Consider the following 20,218-nt stretch of genomic DNA (forward strand, 5'->3'; position numbering starts at 1 on the left):
GTGGGATACTCCCAATTAGAATTGAAACGGGGCGATATAAGGGGGAACCTCTCGATGAAAGAATATGTAATTTTTGTGTATTAAATGAAATAGAAGACGAGAGTCATTTTCTGCTGAATTGTACAATCTATTCTGATTTTAGAAGGGAATTATTTAATAATATAGGACATAATCCAACACTGGTAATGTCAAATTTAGACTGTATTTATTTTCTACTGTCAAATTTTCCTAGACAAACCTCTAAATATTTAATTGAATCTTACCTTTACAGACAATCATTATTGTATAAAAAACGCAATGCGTAATATGTGTATATTTATGTTATAATTGTATTTGCAGTGACATATAGGCCCAATGGGCCGGGTGTTTCATTATCGATTTTGTATAACATTTTGTAATTGTTATAACACATGTCACTATAATAAATTATTTACTTACTTACTTACTTACTTGTATAGGTATGATATACTTAAAACTTTCTTATTTTCGTGCGACTCCGTTTCACGAAAATCGCAAGAAGCTCAAAGTCGCAAATATATATCAGCTCAAACCAGTCTTTATTTTTATTTCACATTTGTCTGATATAATCCACATTAAAGGCTGCATGAGTCTCGGAGATGATAACCGCAATAAAGTTAAAGCAATTCGAGCTGTATTTTTCAGAATTTTATTTTGCTGTAAAAAGCTGCTAGTGCATATATAACTTAAATGTAAACTTTTATGATAAATAAGGTTTGAAAAAAAGCCATTCATTTTTGTCAGAGGAAAGATTTCTCTTCTAAGGAATATATAGCAAATCAATTTTTGTACAGGACGACAAAAAATCAGTTATGCTCAAATTAAGCTTCTTAACGGCCTTTTCACACAAAAATATGGCTAAAAGATATTTAAAAACCATGATATTTTTATGTCATTTTAGTAGAAAATAAGATTCTCGTAAAAAAAATATCAACATGAAAATTGTGCATGCAACTCTTATTGCTTTAACACTCATTACTTACGATCTCAAGTCGTCGCGAGTTACTGTATCTTATGCGTATTTTCAAAATTTTTGCTAAAAAATTCAATAATTTTTAATAACTATAACTAAAGGTTGATGTTTCTAAAAATTAAAATCAATCTTTATAGTAAAAATCGAGTAAAAATGATATAAAATCCATTGAAAATGAAAGTGAGAAGTGACTTTACGTTCATGACGCCGTAAAGGACATATATGTCCCTCTCGCAGCCAGCGGTAAAAGGACATATATGTCCCTGCCGCAGTCAGAGGGTTAAGTGAGGGAGCCGATGCATCAATATATAGCCTTGTATGACATCCCTAAAAATGCAAAAATGGTGAACACTGGGAACAGATGTTCACAATTACATACTGTCAAGATAAGCACATATTAGTTATAACCAAGTCCAATGATACTACTGGTAAGCCTAAAAGCCGTATCCACACTTTGAGGCGTCTCAGACTTTTGTGAAGAAGATGCAAAAAACGGCCATGACGATGGGATTGATGAAGAAAGTACATTTACTCAGCAAGATCAAAAGCAACACAACCTGTAAATACAACAAATCTAACAGCAGAAAAGGTGTAATAAAATCACAACTAATATGAAACATTTTTATATTCAATAACAGAAAAAGCTAGTTAAAGAGGGTGGGAGGGTGGGTAAAATTTTCTGCTTTGACTGATGATGTAAATGCGTACTATAATGACGTCAGCAATTCATGATGTTCTCACTAAATTTCGCGCGCAAAGTCAATAAAGCTCAAATTACGAAATTTAAAAAAAAAAGAAAAAATATTGTCCGTTCACTTTGATAAATGGATTTAACCTTAAATGGTGAAATCCAATTAATTATCGTCATATTGTGCGCAACCAGATGACACACATTTCGCACAAAATTTACATACTGCCAAAGGGCAAAGTATTCAGGATATAAAACTCTGTTATATATAAGTTACAGCGCACACACATTTTAGGAGTTTTTCAGACGCACCTATACAATGGTAAGTAGATTTTTGTTAAAAGATGAAGTCGTGTCAAACTTTAACTGAATCACAAACCAGTTGAACCGACTGTTCTGAAACGGGAAAATTATGATAGAATTCAATTAAAAAATTTCGTGCTTTTTTAAAAAATAAGAATACATAATACACTTATAATACAATTATTCTTATTGCATTTTTGTAATTTTTTAAAGAATATATCTTTTTTTAAAAATCTGATTGCTATTCGACCTTTTTATTATAAGTATTTCGTAATATTTATTAATTTAGACTTCCAAACAAAAATTGCCGCAGACAATCGATGGGTACTTAAAAACAAAATAATATAGATTAACAACCAATTATCCCTTCCACAAACATTTATACCGTTTAAATTACGATACTGTGATTCCTTATGTTCAACTGAATATCGATCAATGCAATGAAAATATTTTTGTGAAAAGAAATCTTCGCATAAATTAAGGTTGTTGATTTTCTGCAATTCTCAGATAATTAGATCCGTAGAGTAGTAGGTTATAAGATCTGTAGAGTTTGCAAACGTGTTTATTGTTATATTTCGTATTGTATTTTGGACATTGTAGTAGATAATGGTTAGTACATTTTTGAAACGTTTTCATTTTTCATTTTCTTGTGATATGCAATTTGAATTTTTGTAAAAATGTAACTTGACCTGAGAATCAAAATTACTTTTTTCAAGCCTTGTGAACTCCCTGTATTTTAGATTAAGCTGTTAGTATTGCTGGGCCTGGTTGGTGTAATCTGTGGGCAGTGTAACGATTTCAACATCCAGTACCAATGTTTGATGAACGCCAATCAGAAATTGGATGCCTGTGAAAAAGCCTGCCCTCGTCCTCAGTATGGCTGCAGCAGAACGCGATGTCAACTCGATTGCCAGAAGCAGGCATACCAACGTCTTACTTTCTGTATCATTCACGAATAAACTGGAGATCTTTTGAAAAACATGAGACACAATGGTCAAAATCTACGGATATAATAAATAATTGCGTTATATTTGGCATTAATATTGTAATTCGTTATTAAGGTTCACGCCCTAGCTTGATAAATTTGTACATTGTTTCGTCCTAGTATTTGATTTTTTTGTTTTAATGGTACACATCAATATGTGCCACATATTTTTTTTACATATGTTGAGATCAAACATATGTTAAACATATGGGTATCACATGTGGTACTTAAATCACGTTAAACGTACGTAAGGTCACATATGTATCACACATCTTTAACCATGTGGCACATTTTGCTGTGTTATCACTAAAATATCGGTGTGTTCACAATTCATGTATCTGTAATAAACAGCTGTTTAGCTATTTAAAAAAAATACAATTATTTTAATCTTTCATTTCTTTATTAAAGTTCAAAACTATACCAAAGACCAGTTTCGAATTTCAAATTTCATAATAGATGTTTATTCACAAACTTTTCTTACACAATGTGACATGTTTCTTAATCTCAAATCCTCGGTGAAACCTCTTAAGAGATGAAACTGATTTTATAAATATATTGCTAGCAAATAAAACCTTTCATGAGATACATAAATGTCAATAGAGTAATGTGTATATATTGATAATTTTAAAAAGGGACGGGTATTCAAAAGCACAATTTAGTTACAGTTTGATATGAATTACATTATACCTAGTCAATTAAATTTGTAATGTACTATGACATTCTTTTAAAGTAAAATATATACAACTTCAAAAATATAAAGTGCATAAAATGATTTACATTGATGTTTTTTTTAACGTCAACTGATTCGTTATTACATGAGAAAATATGCGGGTTTTTTTATGTTTGTTTCGATACCCACCCCTTTTCCTGAGCGTTAGGACCTTTCATTTTAACCTTTTCACCAAAACAGCATACCTGTTTCTCTTTGCCATCCATCTTTGCAAACGTAATTTATTCTTTCAATTGATTTATATTAAAAAAAAAAAAGCCAATTGAATCTTTAAGTCTAGCTGATGTAAAATTTCGTTTATTCCATCAATTTGGAGCAATATGTTCTGTATTGTAATATTAATCAAGCACACCTAGCTTCCTGTGTCGGTGCTTAGATTTTAATAGGATTGTTGGACTAAGCAGTGTGGTTCCAGGAACAATCTCTGAACACGATTTCTAGAGAACGACATTTTATGCACAAGAGCCTGATAGTTTGTTTTATTTACATTGGACAGATGAAATTGAATTTCAAAAATATGGCAACCACAGATTGAGGTCGGGTGTGGCAACTGCAAAAATTCGAGCAGTGGCCAGTGATTGGATTTATATTTTTAGACAGCAATGAAAATCTATTAGTGCCAAAGACGGCAACCGCTATGCACCACACGAACATTTATAATTTTAAAAAGTTTGGTTTATAATTTCATTTTTTCTAATCTGCACTTATGAGAGCGTTTCTAGACCTGCGTTCATTCGAATACAGCGTGTAATGTCAAACCTGCTCAAATGCCATAAGTTTATATTCATTTCCAAATTATTTATAAATTGGTCAAAATTATTTTATATAAAGTTTTTAACCCCCCCCCCGGATTTCTCCCCTATTTCTATAGAACAAAGTTTCTTGGAAAGTACACAAAAGAAGTGAACTGGAATATCGTTATATTGCTTTATATAACCGACATATGTCTAAAATATCACGATCGACTTATTCAATGAAATCCATTTAATAAGTCACAGCAAACAATCTAAAAACAACCACATAATCATCTTTGACTTACATATTTCTGTGTTGTAACAGTATATAAATAGTGCCTGTTTGGGAGGGTAACAGTTGAAATTGACACCCCGAGAAAACCATTGTCAACCGACGCGAAGCGGAGGTTGACAATGGTTTTCGAGGGGTGTCAATTTCAACTGTTATCCTCCCAAACAGGCACTACTTATTTTGTTATACTGAATGTCTTTTTATAAATTTTTAAGAAAATTTTACTGCTTTTATATAGGAATAACGTGAATTCTACAGCGAACCGTACGCGCAAAATTTTCGCGCATGTAACATTTTTTAATGTTACCCGTTGCCAAGTGCGTTGCTAACGCTGAGGGTAATAGTAAATATTATTAACTGCGTCTTAACCAATCAGATTTCAGTATTTAACATGAAAGTATAACAATAATAATTGATGGATCTGTATCGTTGATTTTTCTGATTTTATTATAAATAAATGCAATATTATTGTAATTGTTACATTAAATTTTGACATGAGACGCCCGTATATATTACTGTCACATTAATATCCTGAATTTTCATCACGTGGCATTGGATCATAACCAGCTGACACCCATTCGGCCAGATTGCCATTATGTCGAGAGGCCAAACCTCGATTTCAATCTAAACTTGTCGACAAAGATAAAGTAATGTAATTCTATTGAATACAAATTTTAGATTTTTTATTAATAATATATTGTCCGTGAAAACATAAATGGAAAAAAGAAATGTGTTATGGTAGATCTGCAACACGCCAGTATACAAAGAATTGAACATAGTTACTCAAGCATGGATAGTTACTCAAGCATGGATCGGTTTGCCCTTATGCTCAGTGTTCTACTCGAGGATTATTCATAAATATTACAATTAGAAAATATAATGAACTCTATCCGGGTGAAATCAGTTGGAAACAAATACCCATGAAACCGAAAGTTTGAGTTTTTCTCAAACTTTATATTAAATCCAATGTGAGTTTGTTATTTATTTGAAGTTTTATTTTGTATGCTACAGATGTTGCATGACTGAGCAATATTAATATATTTTAAAACATTCAATTCAAATCGTACCATTCAGCTTTAAGGAAACCTATTTACACTCGTTGTAAACCATTGTAATCTTTAAGTTTTCTCTCTCAAATGTCAATTTTAAGTTGTGCCTGACTTCCCAGTCAGGCCGATATCCTGTTAAGTTGTTATGATATTATGTTTATGTCAATATTTAACAGTTCTCTTTTGTCATAAATTGAAAACAGAATGTAGATTTCAGATTTTTAAAAACATCCATCTAGGATCGCCCTCAAAATTGTCAAATTTAGATCTAGTGTAATGAGTAAAATGAATAATCATTATTTTCAAATTATGTGCAAGCAGATTATACACATTTTGGACAAAAAACTGCCACGGGAAAGTATTAAGGATAAAAAAAAAAACCTGTAATAAATAACTTACAATTCACAGTTTATACCTACACAATGGTAAATGGACTTTTTAGAAGATGAAGTCGTGTTACATATCTAAACTAACGATTGTAATCGTACTATGATTAATAAATGTATTATGTTTTAATTAACTATATGCAAGGCACCAGTCCAATAGCAATATTTTTATTGTATATGTCTTCATTTTCAGGAACATAGTTTTACTTTTTATCCGATTGCTATTTGTAATTTTCTAATATACACTTTCGTATTTTTTTGTTTTCTTTGTTTTTGAATTTCCAAAATAGACAATTGATGGGTACTTATTAACATTCCGCAATAGTAATATTAAGTTATTTTTTCCTTCCACGAATAATACATTGATATCGTCTCTTATGTTCAATCGAGTCTCAGTGCAATGAAATGAAATCCAAAAACACATATGACTATGAGGTTTTATTTTAATTTTGTTTGAAATTGGGAATGTATGTCCCTAACAAGATGTTTGCATTATTGGCCGTTCAAGTTTAATTGTCATCTACACCTGAGCTGTATATTCCAATGCTGTATTAAGCGTTGAAAGTTTCATGGATTAAACGTCCTGACATCAGCAGCAGTTGTACGGTTTCTATCACTTTACATGTTAATGGACTTCTAGACTAACGATCCGATTTGAATCAAATTATTTGGGTTTAGACAGGTGTATTCTATTGTACAAATAGTGCGTATAATTAATTAAGAAAAGAGTTGAAACCCTAAAAATAAACCATTATGGTAACAAATAGTTAGGCTTTTTATTTCCAACCTAGCATGGATATACACAACAGGATTTTTTTTAGATCATTTCATACATGATCATTATTTTTTAGATTTTAGTTTGATTTTTATATAACCATTACAGGAAAAATCATTTTATCATTACAAAATGTTTATTAAGAATTTTCATCTAGAATAAATAAAAACAACAATTATGTTAATAATTGTATTTATGTGTTGAATGCTATAATTTTATTTGCTGATTTATTGTATTTTTCATGTTTATGTTTGATTAGATAAGTTGCATTTCTTTCCCAGGCCTTGTAGAGGTCGTTGGCCATATTATGTAATTTCCCTGCAGTGGTCACTGTCCATGTCTATTTTTAGCCCAAATTCCTAGTCTAAAAACCTCCCAGTGACCTATGATGTAATTGCTAAAAATTCCATGGTGTAATTCTCCCCAAATTTAATTTAATAGCCAATCAAATTAAGCGATACGGTCACGTGGTTTGATGCGGTCAGTAACTGACCAGTGAGAGTACAGGTTGCACAACACTATTAATTTTTACTATATATTCTTACCAAAATTACGCAACTTTAGATACGGATAGCAAGTTTAAAACAAACTTCTGGGTAATTTCCTCTTTACAACTTTTAAAACAATTGTTCCTAGCCAATTTAGTAGCAGAAAACACACAGCCATCCACAAAGGCACGAGAGTTTGTTTACATCAAAGTTACACATGTGCTTGAAAATCATGTCCGAGCCCTTTCACACCCCTGCCTAAACAACTGGCATCAAAACTTCAAGTGACCTCGTATTTTTACAAAGGTGGGAAAATCAGGCATTTTACATGTTGTTTTTTATCTCATAAAAAATTACAGTCCCTGTCGCTGGCGGAAAACTCCTAAAAGCGAAGGGGAATTCGGGAATTATTTTCACTCAGCCATGTTTTGACGTGAACCTTCGAAAAAATAGTGTTGTGATACCTGCAAGTAATCTATTATTTTACACTCGCAAAAATAAAATCTGAAAACACAAAAACATTTATTGTGGAACACATGTGGAAAGTTTTACTGAATTCTGTAGCTATATCAAAAAGTTATGAGCGATTATTAAAACCATGGTGCTCGCGGTGGCCTCTGATTTATGAAAATATGTTAAAAGTTATACTGTATGTAATTTCACGGCGTGTTAATTTTGAATGATTTTCTTGGTTCTAATTTGTGCAAATATGCATGTCTATTCAAAAGACAATGCAAACTTGTTTATATCATGACGACCCGAGAATATATACATGTACAAGTTTAGCGAACCCTGCCTTTGGGGGGAGGGGTTAAAAAACTGCCGTTATATTATTCAATTTTAAAGAATTGGCGTGCATTTTCATATAAATTAGCATTGTCAGGTTCTAATAAAACTAATGCGGGTGTTGAATCATAGCTAAATTCATATTTTACTTTAATATTGGCGTTTTATGGGCATAATTTTATAGATTCTGTATACCGTACAAGCGTCTAAATAACTCATTTTACACAAAATTCGTATTGCATAAAAGCTTTTTTGGTTTACGACGATAAAACCAACTTTCTGGATAAGCTGCTGTATAATTTTGGGGCAGTTTGGACGGTCCGATACACTATAATCGGGTCGCTGTTTGATGTTCTACGAAATTTCAGAGGAAATCTGGGCTAATTTTGTATGCGCCATTGACAGCAAAATAAGTGAGGTGCCGGCCACAAAGGCTCATTGTTGGTGATTTCTAATCTACACACATCGATAGAACGCCAAAACACCCCACTTTATGACTTAAAACACATCATAACAATTTTCCTGCAAGTAATCTATTATTTTACACTCGCAAAAATAAAATCTGAAAACACAAAAACATTTATTGTGGAACACATGTGGAAAGTTTTACTGAATTCTGTAGCTATATCAAAAAGTTATGAGCGATTATTAAAACCATGGTGCTCGCGGTGGCCTCTGATTTATGAAAATATGTTAAAAGTTATACTGTATGTAATTTCACGGCGTGTTAATTTTGAATGATTTTCTTGGTTCTAATTTGTGCAAATATGCATGTCTATTCAAAAGACAATGCAAACTTGTTTATATCATGACGACCCGAGAATATATACATGTACAAGTTTAGCGAACCCTGCCTTTGGGGGGAGGGGTTAAAAAACTGCCGTTATATTATTCAATTTTAAAGAATTGGCGTGCATTTTCATATAAATTAGCATTGTCAGGTTCTAATAAAACTAATGCGGGTGTTGAATCATAGCTAAATTCATATTTTACTTTAATATTGGCGTTTTATGGGCATAATTTTATAGATTCTGTATACCGTACAAGCGTCTAAATAACTCATTTTACACAAAATTCGTATTGCATAAAAGCTTTTTTGGTTTACGACGATAAAACCAACTTTCTGGATAAGCTGCTGTATAATTTTGGGGCAGTTTGGACGGTCCGATACACTATAATCGGGTCGCTGTTTGATGTTCTACGAAATTTCAGAGGAAATCTGGGCTAATTTTGTATGCGCCATTGACAGCAAAATAAGTGAGGTGCCGGCCACAAAGGCTCATTGTTGGTGATTTCTAATCTACACACATCGATAGAACGCCAAAACACCCCACTTTATGACTTAAAACACATCATAACAATTTTCCTGCAAGTAATCTATTATTTTACACTCGCAAAAATAAAATCTGAAAACACAAAAACATTTATTGTGGAACACATGTGGAAAGTTTTACTGAATTCTGTAGCTATATCAAAAAGTTATGAGCGATTATTAAAACCATGGTGCTCGCGGTGGCCTCTGATTTATGAAAATATGTTAAAAGTTATACTGTATGTAATTTCACGGCGTGTTAATTTTGAATGATTTTCTTGGTTCTAATTTGTGCAAATATGCATGTCTATTCAAAAGACAATGCAAACTTGTTTATATCATGACGACCCGAGAATATATACATGTACAAGTTTAGCGAACCCTGCCTTTGGGGGGAGGGGTTAAAAAACTGCCGTTATATTATTCAATTTTAAAGAATTGGCGTGCATTTTCATATAAATTAGCATTGTCAGGTTCTAATAAAACTAATGCGGGTGTTGAATCATAGCTAAATTCATATTTTACTTTAATATTGGCGTTTTATGGGCATAATTTTATAGATTCTGTATACCGTACAAGCGTCTAAATAACTCATTTTACACAAAATTCGTATTGCATAAAAGCTTTTTTGGTTTACGACGATAAAACCAACTTTCTGGATAAGCTGCTGTATAATTTTGGGGCAGTTTGGACGGTCCGATACACTATAATCGGGTCGCTGTTTGATGTTCTACGAAATTTCAGAGGAAATCTGGGCTAATTTTGTATGCGCCATTGACAGCAAAATAAGTGAGGTGCCGGCCACAAAGGCTCATTGTTGGTGATTTCTAATCTACACACATCGATAGAACGCCAAAACACCCCACTTTATGACTTAAAACACATCATAACAATTTTCCTTCAGGTTGCACAACACTATTAATTTTTACTATATATTCTTACCAAAATTACGCAACTTTAGATACGGATAGCAAGTTTAAAACAAACTTCTGGGTAATTTCCTCTTTACAACTTTTAAAACAATTGTTCCTAGCCAATTTAGTAGCAGAAAACACACAGCCATCCACAAAGGCACGAGAGTTTGTTTACATCAAAGTTACACATGTGCTTGAAAATCATGTCCGAGCCCTTTCACACCCCTGCCTAAACAACTGGCATCAAAACTTCAAGTGACCTCGTATTTTTACAAAGGTGGGAAAATCAGGCATTTTACATGTTGTTTTTTATCTCATAAAAAATTACAGTCCCTGTCGCTGGCGGAAAACTCCTAAAAGCGAAGGGGAATTCGGGAATTATTTTCACTCAGCCATGTTTTGACGTGAACCTTCGAAAAAATAGTGTTGTGATACCTGCAAGTAATCTATTATTTTACACTCGCAAAAATAAAATCTGAAAACACAAAAACATTTATTGTGGAACACATGTGGAAAGTTTTACTGAATTCTGTAGCTATATCAAAAAGTTATGAGCGATTATTAAAACCATGGTGCTCGCGGTGGCCTCTGATTTATGAAAATATGTTAAAAGTTATACTGTATGTAATTTCACGGCGTGTTAATTTTGAATGATTTTCTTGGTTCTAATTTGTGCAAATATGCATGTCTATTCAAAAGACAATGCAAACTTGTTTATATCATGACGACCCGAGAATATATACATGTACAAGTTTAGCGAACCCTGCCTTTGGGGGGAGGGGTTAAAAAACTGCCGTTATATTATTCAATTTTAAAGAATTGGCGTGCATTTTCATATAAATTAGCATTGTCAGGTTCTAATAAAACTAATGCGGGTGTTGAATCATAGCTAAATTCATATTTTACTTTAATATTGGCGTTTTATGGGCATAATTTTATAGATTCTGTATACCGTACAAGCGTCTAAATAACTCATTTTACACAAAATTCGTATTGCATAAAAGCTTTTTTGGTTTACGACGATAAAACCAACTTTCTGGATAAGCTGCTGTATAATTTTGGGGCAGTTTGGACGGTCCGATACACTATAATCGGGTCGCTGTTTGATGTTCTACGAAATTTCAGAGGAAATCTGGGCTAATTTTGTATGCGCCATTGACAGCAAAATAAGTGAGGTGCCGGCCACAAAGGCTCATTGTTGGTGATTTCTAATCTACACACATCGATAGAACGCCAAAACACCCCACTTTATGACTTAAAACACATCATAACAATTTTCCTGCAAGTAATCTATTATTTTACACTCGCAAAAATAAAATCTGAAAACACAAAAACATTTATTGTGGAACACATGTGGAAAGTTTTACTGAATTCTGTAGCTATATCAAAAAGTTATGAGCGATTATTAAAACCATGGTGCTCGCGGTGGCCTCTGATTTATGAAAATATGTTAAAAGTTATACTGTATGTAATTTCACGGCGTGTTAATTTTGAATGATTTTCTTGGTTCTAATTTGTGCAAATATGCATGTCTATTCAAAAGACAATGCAAACTTGTTTATATCATGACGACCCGAGAATATATACATGTACAAGTTTAGCGAACCCTGCCTTTGGGGGGAGGGGTTAAAAAACTGCCGTTATATTATTCAATTTTAAAGAATTGGCGTGCATTTTCATATAAATTAGCATTGTCAGGTTCTAATAAAACTAATGCGGGTGTTGAATCATAGCTAAATTCATATTTTACTTTAATATTGGCGTTTTATGGGCATAATTTTATAGATTCTGTATACCGTACAAGCGTCTAAATAACTCATTTTACACAAAATTCGTATTGCATAAAAGCTTTTTTGGTTTACGACGATAAAACCAACTTTCTGGATAAGCTGCTGTATAATTTTGGGGCAGTTTGGACGGTCCGATACACTATAATCGGGTCGCTGTTTGATGTTCTACGAAATTTCAGAGGAAATCTGGGCTAATTTTGTATGCGCCATTGACAGCAAAATAAGTGAGGTGCCGGCCACAAAGGCTCATTGTTGGTGATTTCTAATCTACACACATCGATAGAACGCCAAAACACCCCACTTTATGACTTAAAACACATCATAACAATTTTCCTTCAGGTTGCACAACACTATTAATTTTTACTATATATTCTTACCAAAATTACGCAACTTTAGATACGGATAGCAAGTTTAAAACAAACTTCTGGGTAATTTCCTCTTTACAACTTTTAAAACAATTGTTCCTAGCCAATTTAGTAGCAGAAAACACACAGCCATCCACAAAGGCACGAGAGTTTGTTTACATCAAAGTTACACATGTGCTTGAAAATCATGTCCGAGCCCTTTCACACCCCTGCCTAAACAACTGGCATCAAAACTTCAAGTGACCTCGTATTTTTACAAAGGTGGGAAAATCAGGCATTTTACATGTTGTTTTTTATCTCATAAAAAATTACAGTCCCTGTCGCTGGCGGAAAACTCCTAAAAGCGAAGGGGAATTCGGGAATTATTTTCACTCAGCCATGTTTTGACGTGAACCTTCGAAAAAATAGTGTTGTGATACCTGCAAGTAATCTATTATTTTACACTCGCAAAAATAAAATCTGAAAACACAAAAACATTTATTGTGGAACACATGTGGAAAGTTTTACTGAATTCTGTAGCTATATCAAAAAGTTATGAGCGATTATTAAAACCATGGTGCTCGCGGTGGCCTCTGATTTATGAAAATATGTTAAAAGTTATACTGTATGTAATTTCACGGCGTGTTAATTTTGAATGATTTTCTTGGTTCTAATTTGTGCAAATATGCATGTCTATTCAAAAGACAATGCAAACTTGTTTATATCATGACGACCCGAGAATATATACATGTACAAGTTTAGCGAACCCTGCCTTTGGGGGGAGGGGTTAAAAAACTGCCGTTATATTATTCAATTTTAAAGAATTGGCGTGCATTTTCATATAAATTAGCATTGTCAGGTTCTAATAAAACTAATGCGGGTGTTGAATCATAGCTAAATTCATATTTTACTTTAATATTGGCGTTTTATGGGCATAATTTTATAGATTCTGTATACCGTACAAGCGTCTAAATAACTCATTTTACACAAAATTCGTATTGCATAAAAGCTTTTTTGGTTTACGACGATAAAACCAACTTTCTGGATAAGCTGCTGTATAATTTTGGGGCAGTTTGGACGGTCCGATACACTATAATCGGGTCGCTGTTTGATGTTCTACGAAATTTCAGAGGAAATCTGGGCTAATTTTGTATGCGCCATTGACAGCAAAATAAGTGAGGTGCCGGCCACAAAGGCTCATTGTTGGTGATTTCTAATCTACACACATCGATAGAACGCCAAAACACCCCACTTTATGACTTAAAACACATCATAACAATTTTCCTTCAAGTAATCTATTATTTTACACTCGCAAAAATAAAATCTGAAAACACAAAAACATTTATTGTGGAACACATGTGGAAAGTTTTACTGAATTCTGTAGCTATATCAAAAAGTTATGAGCGATTATTAAAACCATGGTGCTCGCGGTGGCCTCTGATTTATGAAAATATGTTAAAAGTTATACTGTATGTAATTTCACGGCGTGTTAATTTTGAATGATTTTCTTGGTTCTAATTTGTGCAAATATGCATGTCTATTCAAAAGACAATGCAAACTTGTTTATATCATGACGACCCGAGAATATATACATGTACAAGTTTAGCGAACCCTGCCTTTGGGGGGAGGGGTTAAAAAACTGCCGTTATATTATTCAATTTTAAAGAATTGGCGTGCATTTTCATATAAATTAGCATTGTCAGGTTCTAATAAAACTAATGCGGGTGTTGAATCATAGCTAAATTCATATTTTACTTTAATATTGGCGTTTTATGGGCATAATTTTATAGATTCTGTATACCGTACAAGCGTCTAAATAACTCATTTTACACAAAATTCGTATTGCATAAAAGCTTTTTTGGTTTACGACGATAAAACCAACTTTCTGGATAAGCTGCTGTATAATTTTGGGGCAGTTTGGACGGTCCGATACACTATAATCGGGTCGCTGTTTGATGTTCTACGAAATTTCAGAGGAAATCTGGGCTAATTTTGTATGCGCCATTGACAGCAAAATAAGTGAGGTGCCGGCCACAAAGGCTCATTGTTGGTGATTTCTAATCTACACACATCGATAGAACGCCAAAACACCCCACTTTATGACTTAAAACACATCATAACAATTTTCCTTCAGGTTGCACAACACTATTAATTTTTACTATATATTCTTACCAAAATTACGCAACTTTAGATACGGATAGCAAGTTTAAAACAAACTTCTGGGTAATTTCCTCTTTACAACTTTTAAAACAATTGTTCCTAGCCAATTTAGTAGCAGAAAACACACAGCCATCCACAAAGGCACGAGAGTTTGTTTACATCAAAGTTACACATGTGCTTGAAAATCATGTCCGAGCCCTTTCACACCCCTGCCTAAACAACTGGCATCAAAACTTCAAGTGACCTCGTATTTTTACAAAGGTGGGAAAATCAGGCATTTTACATGTTGTTTTTTATCTCATAAAAAATTACAGTCCCTGTCGCTGGCGGAAAACTCCTAAAAGCGAAGGGGAATTCGGGAATTATTTTCACTCAGCCATGTTTTGACGTGAACCTTCGAAAAAATAGTGTTGTGATACCTGCAAGTAATCTATTATTTTACACTCGCAAAAATAAAATCTGAAAACACAAAAACATTTATTGTGGAACACATGTGGAAAGTTTTACTGAATTCTGTAGCTATATCAAAAAGTTATGAGCGATTATTAAAACCATGGTGCTCGCGGTGGCCTCTGATTTATGAAAATATGTTAAAAGTTATACTGTATGTAATTTCACGGCGTGTTAATTTTGAATGATTTTCTTGGTTCTAATTTGTGCAAATATGCATGTCTATTCAAAAGACAATGCAAACTTGTTTATATCATGACGACCCGAGAATATATACATGTACAAGTTTAGCGAACCCTGCCTTTGGGGGGAGGGGTTAAAAAACTGCCGTTATATTATTCAATTTTAAAGAATTGGCGTGCATTTTCATATAAATTAGCATTGTCAGGTTCTAATAAAACTAATGCGGGTGTTGAATCATAGCTAAATTCATATTTTACTTTAATATTGGCGTTTTATGGGCATAATTTTATAGATTCTGTATACCGTACAAGCGTCTAAATAACTCATTTTACACAAAATTCGTATTGCATAAAAGCTTTTTTGGTTTACGACGATAAAACCAACTTTCTGGATAAGCTGCTGTATAATTTTGGGGCAGTTTGGACGGTCCGATACACTATAATCGGGTCGCTGTTTGATGTTCTACGAAATTTCAGAGGAAATCTGGGCTAATTTTGTATGCGCCATTGACAGCAAAATAAGTGAGGTGCCGGCCACAAAGGCTCATTGTTGGTGATTTCTAATCTACACACATCGATAGAACGCCAAAACACCCCACTTTATGACTTAAAACACATCATAACAATTTTCCTTCAGGTTGCACAACACTATTAATTTTTACTATATATTCTTACCAAAATTACGCAACTTTAGATACGGATAGCAAGTTTAAAACAAACTTCTGGGTAATTTCCTCTTTACAACTTTTAAAACAATTGTTCCTAGCCAATTTAGTAGCAGAAAACACACAGCCATCCACAAAGGCACGAGAGTTTGTTTACATCAAAGTTACACATGTGCTTGAAAATCATGTCCGAGCCCTTTCACACCCCTGCCTAAACAACTGGCATCAAAACTTCAAGTGACCTCGTATTTTTACAAAGGTGGGAAAATCAGGCATTTTACATGTTGTTTTTTATCTCATAAAAAATTACAGTCCCTGTCGCTGGCGGAAAACTCCTAAAAGCGAAGGGGAATTCGGGAATTATTTTCACTCAGCCATGTTTTGACGTGAACCTTCGAAAAAATAGTGTTGTGATACCTGCAAGTAATCTATTATTTTACACTCGCAAAAATAAAATCTGAAAACACAAAAACATTTATTGTGGAACACATGTGGAAAGTTTTACTGAATTCTGTAGCTATATCAAAAAGTTATGAGCGATTATTAAAACCATGGTGCTCGCGGTGGCCTCTGATTTATGAAAATATGTTAAAAGTTATACTGTATGTAATTTCACGGCGTGTTAATTTTGAATGATTTTCTTGGTTCTAATTTGTGCAAATATGCATGTCTATTCAAAAGACAATGCAAACTTGTTTATATCATGACGACCCGAGAATATATACATGTACAAGTTTAGCGAACCCTGCCTTTGGGGGGAGGGGTTAAAAAACTGCCGTTATATTATTCAATTTTAAAGAATTGGCGTGCATTTTCATATAAATTAGCATTGTCAGGTTCTAATAAAACTAATGCGGGTGTTGAATCATAGCTAAATTCATATTTTACTTTAATATTGGCGTTTTATGGGCATAATTTTATAGATTCTGTATACCGTACAAGCGTCTAAATAACTCATTTTACACAAAATTCGTATTGCATAAAAGCTTTTTTGGTTTACGACGATAAAACCAACTTTCTGGATAAGCTGCTGTATAATTTTGGGGCAGTTTGGACGGTCCGATACACTAAAATCGGGTCGCTGTTTGATGTTCTACGAAATTTCAGAGGAAATCTGGGCTAATTTTGTATGCGCCATTGACAGCAAAATAAGTGAGGTGCCGGCCACAAAGGCTCATTGTTGGTGATTTCTAATCTACACACATCGATAGAACGCCAAAACACCCCACTTTATGACTTAAAACACATCATAACAATTTTCCTTCAGGTTGCACAACACTATTAATTTTTACTATATATTCTTACCAAAATTACGCAACTTTAGATACGGATAGCAAGTTTAAAACAAACTTCTGGGTAATTTCCTCTTTACAACTTTTAAAACAATTGTTCCTAGCCAATTTAGTAGCAGAAAACACACAGCCATCCACAAAGGCACGAGAGTTTGTTTACATCAAAGTTACACATGTGCTTGAAAATCATGTCCGAGCCCTTTCACACCCCTGCCTAAACAACTGGCATCAAAACTTCAAGTGACCTCGTATTTTTACAAAGGTGGGAAAATCAGGCATTTTACATGTTGTTTTTTATCTCATAAAAAATTACAGTCCCTGTCGCTGGCGGAAAACTCCTAAAAGCGAAGGGGAATTCGGGAATTATTTTCACTCAGCCATGTTTTGACGTGAACCTTCGAAAAAATAGTGTTGTGATACCTGCAAGTAATCTATTATTTTACACTCGCAAAAATAAAATCTGAAAACACAAAAACATTTATTGTGGAACACATGTGGAAAGTTTTACTGAATTCTGTAGCTATATCAAAAAGTTATGAGCGATTATTAAAACCATGGTGCTCGCGGTGGCCTCTGATTTATGAAAATATGTTAAAAGTTATACTGTATGTAATTTCACGGCGTGTTAATTTTGAATGATTTTCTTGGTTCTAATTTGTGCAAATATGCATGTCTATTCAAAAGACAATGCAAACTTGTTTATATCATGACGACCCGAGAATATATACATGTACAAGTTTAGCGAACCCTGCCTTTGGGGGGAGGGGTTAAAAAACTGCCGTTATATTATTCAATTTTAAAGAATTGGCGTGCATTTTCATATAAATTAGCATTGTCAGGTTCTAATAAAACTAATGCGGGTGTTGAATCATAGCTAAATTCATATTTTACTTTAATATTGGCGTTTTATGGGCATAATTTTATAGATTCTGTATACCGTACAAGCGTCTAAATAACTCATTTTACACAAAATTCGTATTGCATAAAAGCTTTTTTGGTTTACGACGATAAAACCAACTTTCTGGATAAGCTGCTGTATAATTTTGGGGCAGTTTGGACGGTCCGATACACTATAATCGGGTCGCTGTTTGATGTTCTACGAAATTTCAGAGGAAATCTGGGCTAATTTTGTATGCGCCATTGACAGCAAAATAAGTGAGGTGCCGGCCACAAAGGCTCATTGTTGGTGATTTCTAATCTACACACATCGATAGAACGCCAAAACACCCCACTTTATGACTTAAAACACATCATAACAATTTTCCTGCAAGTAATCTATTATTTTACACTCGCAAAAATAAAATCTGAAAACACAAAAACATTTATTGTGGAACACATGTGGAAAGTTTTACTGAATTCTGTAGCTATATCAAAAAGTTATGAGCGATTATTAAAACCATGGTGCTCGCGGTGGCCTCTGATTTATGAAAATATGTTAAAAGTTATACTGTATGTAATTTCACGGCGTGTTAATTTTGAATGATTTTCTTGGTTCTAATTTGTGCAAATATGCATGTCTATTCAAAAGACAATGCAAACTTGTTTATATCATGACGACCCGAGAATATATACATGTACAAGTTTAGCGAACCCTGCCTTTGGGGGGAGGGGTTAAAAAACTGCCGTTATATTATTCAATTTTAAAGAATTGGCGTGCATTTTCATATAAATTAGCATTGTCAGGTTCTAATAAAACTAATGCGGGTGTTGAATCATAGCTAAATTCATATTTTACTTTAATATTGGCGTTTTATGGGCATAATTTTATAGATTCTGTATACCGTACAAGCGTCTAAATAACTCATTTTACACAAAATTCGTATTGCATAAAAGCTTTTTTGGTTTACGACGATAAAACCAACTTTCTGGATAAGCTGCTGTATAATTTTGGGGCAGTTTGGACGGTCCGATACACTATAATCGGGTCGCTGTTTGATGTTCTACGAAATTTCAGAGGAAATCTGGGCTAATTTTGTATGCGCCATTGACAGCAAAATAAGTGAGGTGCCGGCCACAAAGGCTCATTGTTGGTGATTTCTAATCTACACACATCGATAGAACGCCAAAACACCCCACTTTATGACTTAAAACACATCATAACAATTTTCCTTCAGGTTGCACAACACTATTAATTTTTACTATATATTCTTACCAAAATTACGCAACTTTAGATACGGATAGCAAGTTTAAAACAAACTTCTGGGTAATTTCCTCTTTACAACTTTTAAAACAATTGTTCCTAGCCAATTTAGTAGCAGAAAACACACAGCCATCCACAAAGGCACGAGAGTTTGTTTACATCAAAGTTACACATGTGCTTGAAAATCATGTCCGAGCCCTTTCACACCCCTGCCTAAACAACTGGCATCAAAACTTCAAGTGACCTCGTATTTTTACAAAGGTGGGAAAATCAGGCATTTTACATGTTGTTTTTTATCTCATAAAAAATTACAGTCCCTGTCGCTGGCGGAAAACTCCTAAAAGCGAAGGGGAATTCGGGAATTATTTTCACTCAGCCATGTTGAGTTCGAAAAAATAGTGTTGTGATACCAGTAGGGTCATTCTGTCTTCATCTATGAGAGTGTTAGCACGAGTAATGTTTTGATACACCCACCACCATCCCCGTTTCTCCACTCCAATATTCGAAAGTTGCATACATGTACAAAATATTATTATTTTGCATATGGCATATTTTATTTTTGAGGTGCCATCTTTTTGCTGGTTTTGTATATATGGTATATAATTTTGAACAAAATATTGTTTTTCTGTATTTTAAGGGGATCAGCATATTGATAAGTTATTTAACATTTTGTGTGAACAGTTTTGGGTCTGATCCCCTACTATGTTGTTTATATTTTTCTTTACTTTCGTCATTTTTAATAAATGACAAATTTCATCATGC

General features: G+C 33.6%; 1 long non-coding RNA gene across 1 annotated transcript; it reads left to right on the forward strand.

The window, feature by feature from the left end:
• Positions 1-1,894: 1,894 nt before the first annotated feature.
• Positions 1,895-3,086, forward strand: LOC105334300 (uncharacterized). Its single transcript, XR_901100.4, has 2 exons — positions 1,895-2,001; positions 2,723-3,086. It is a non-coding gene; the product is annotated as an uncharacterized lncRNA (long non-coding RNA).
• Positions 3,087-20,218: the final 17,132 nt, after the last annotated feature.

Source organism: Magallana gigas, chromosome 6, assembly GCF_963853765.1.
Source record: "Magallana gigas chromosome 6, xbMagGiga1.1, whole genome shotgun sequence".
Classification (NCBI taxonomy): Eukaryota; Metazoa; Mollusca; class Bivalvia; order Ostreida; family Ostreidae; genus Magallana; species Magallana gigas.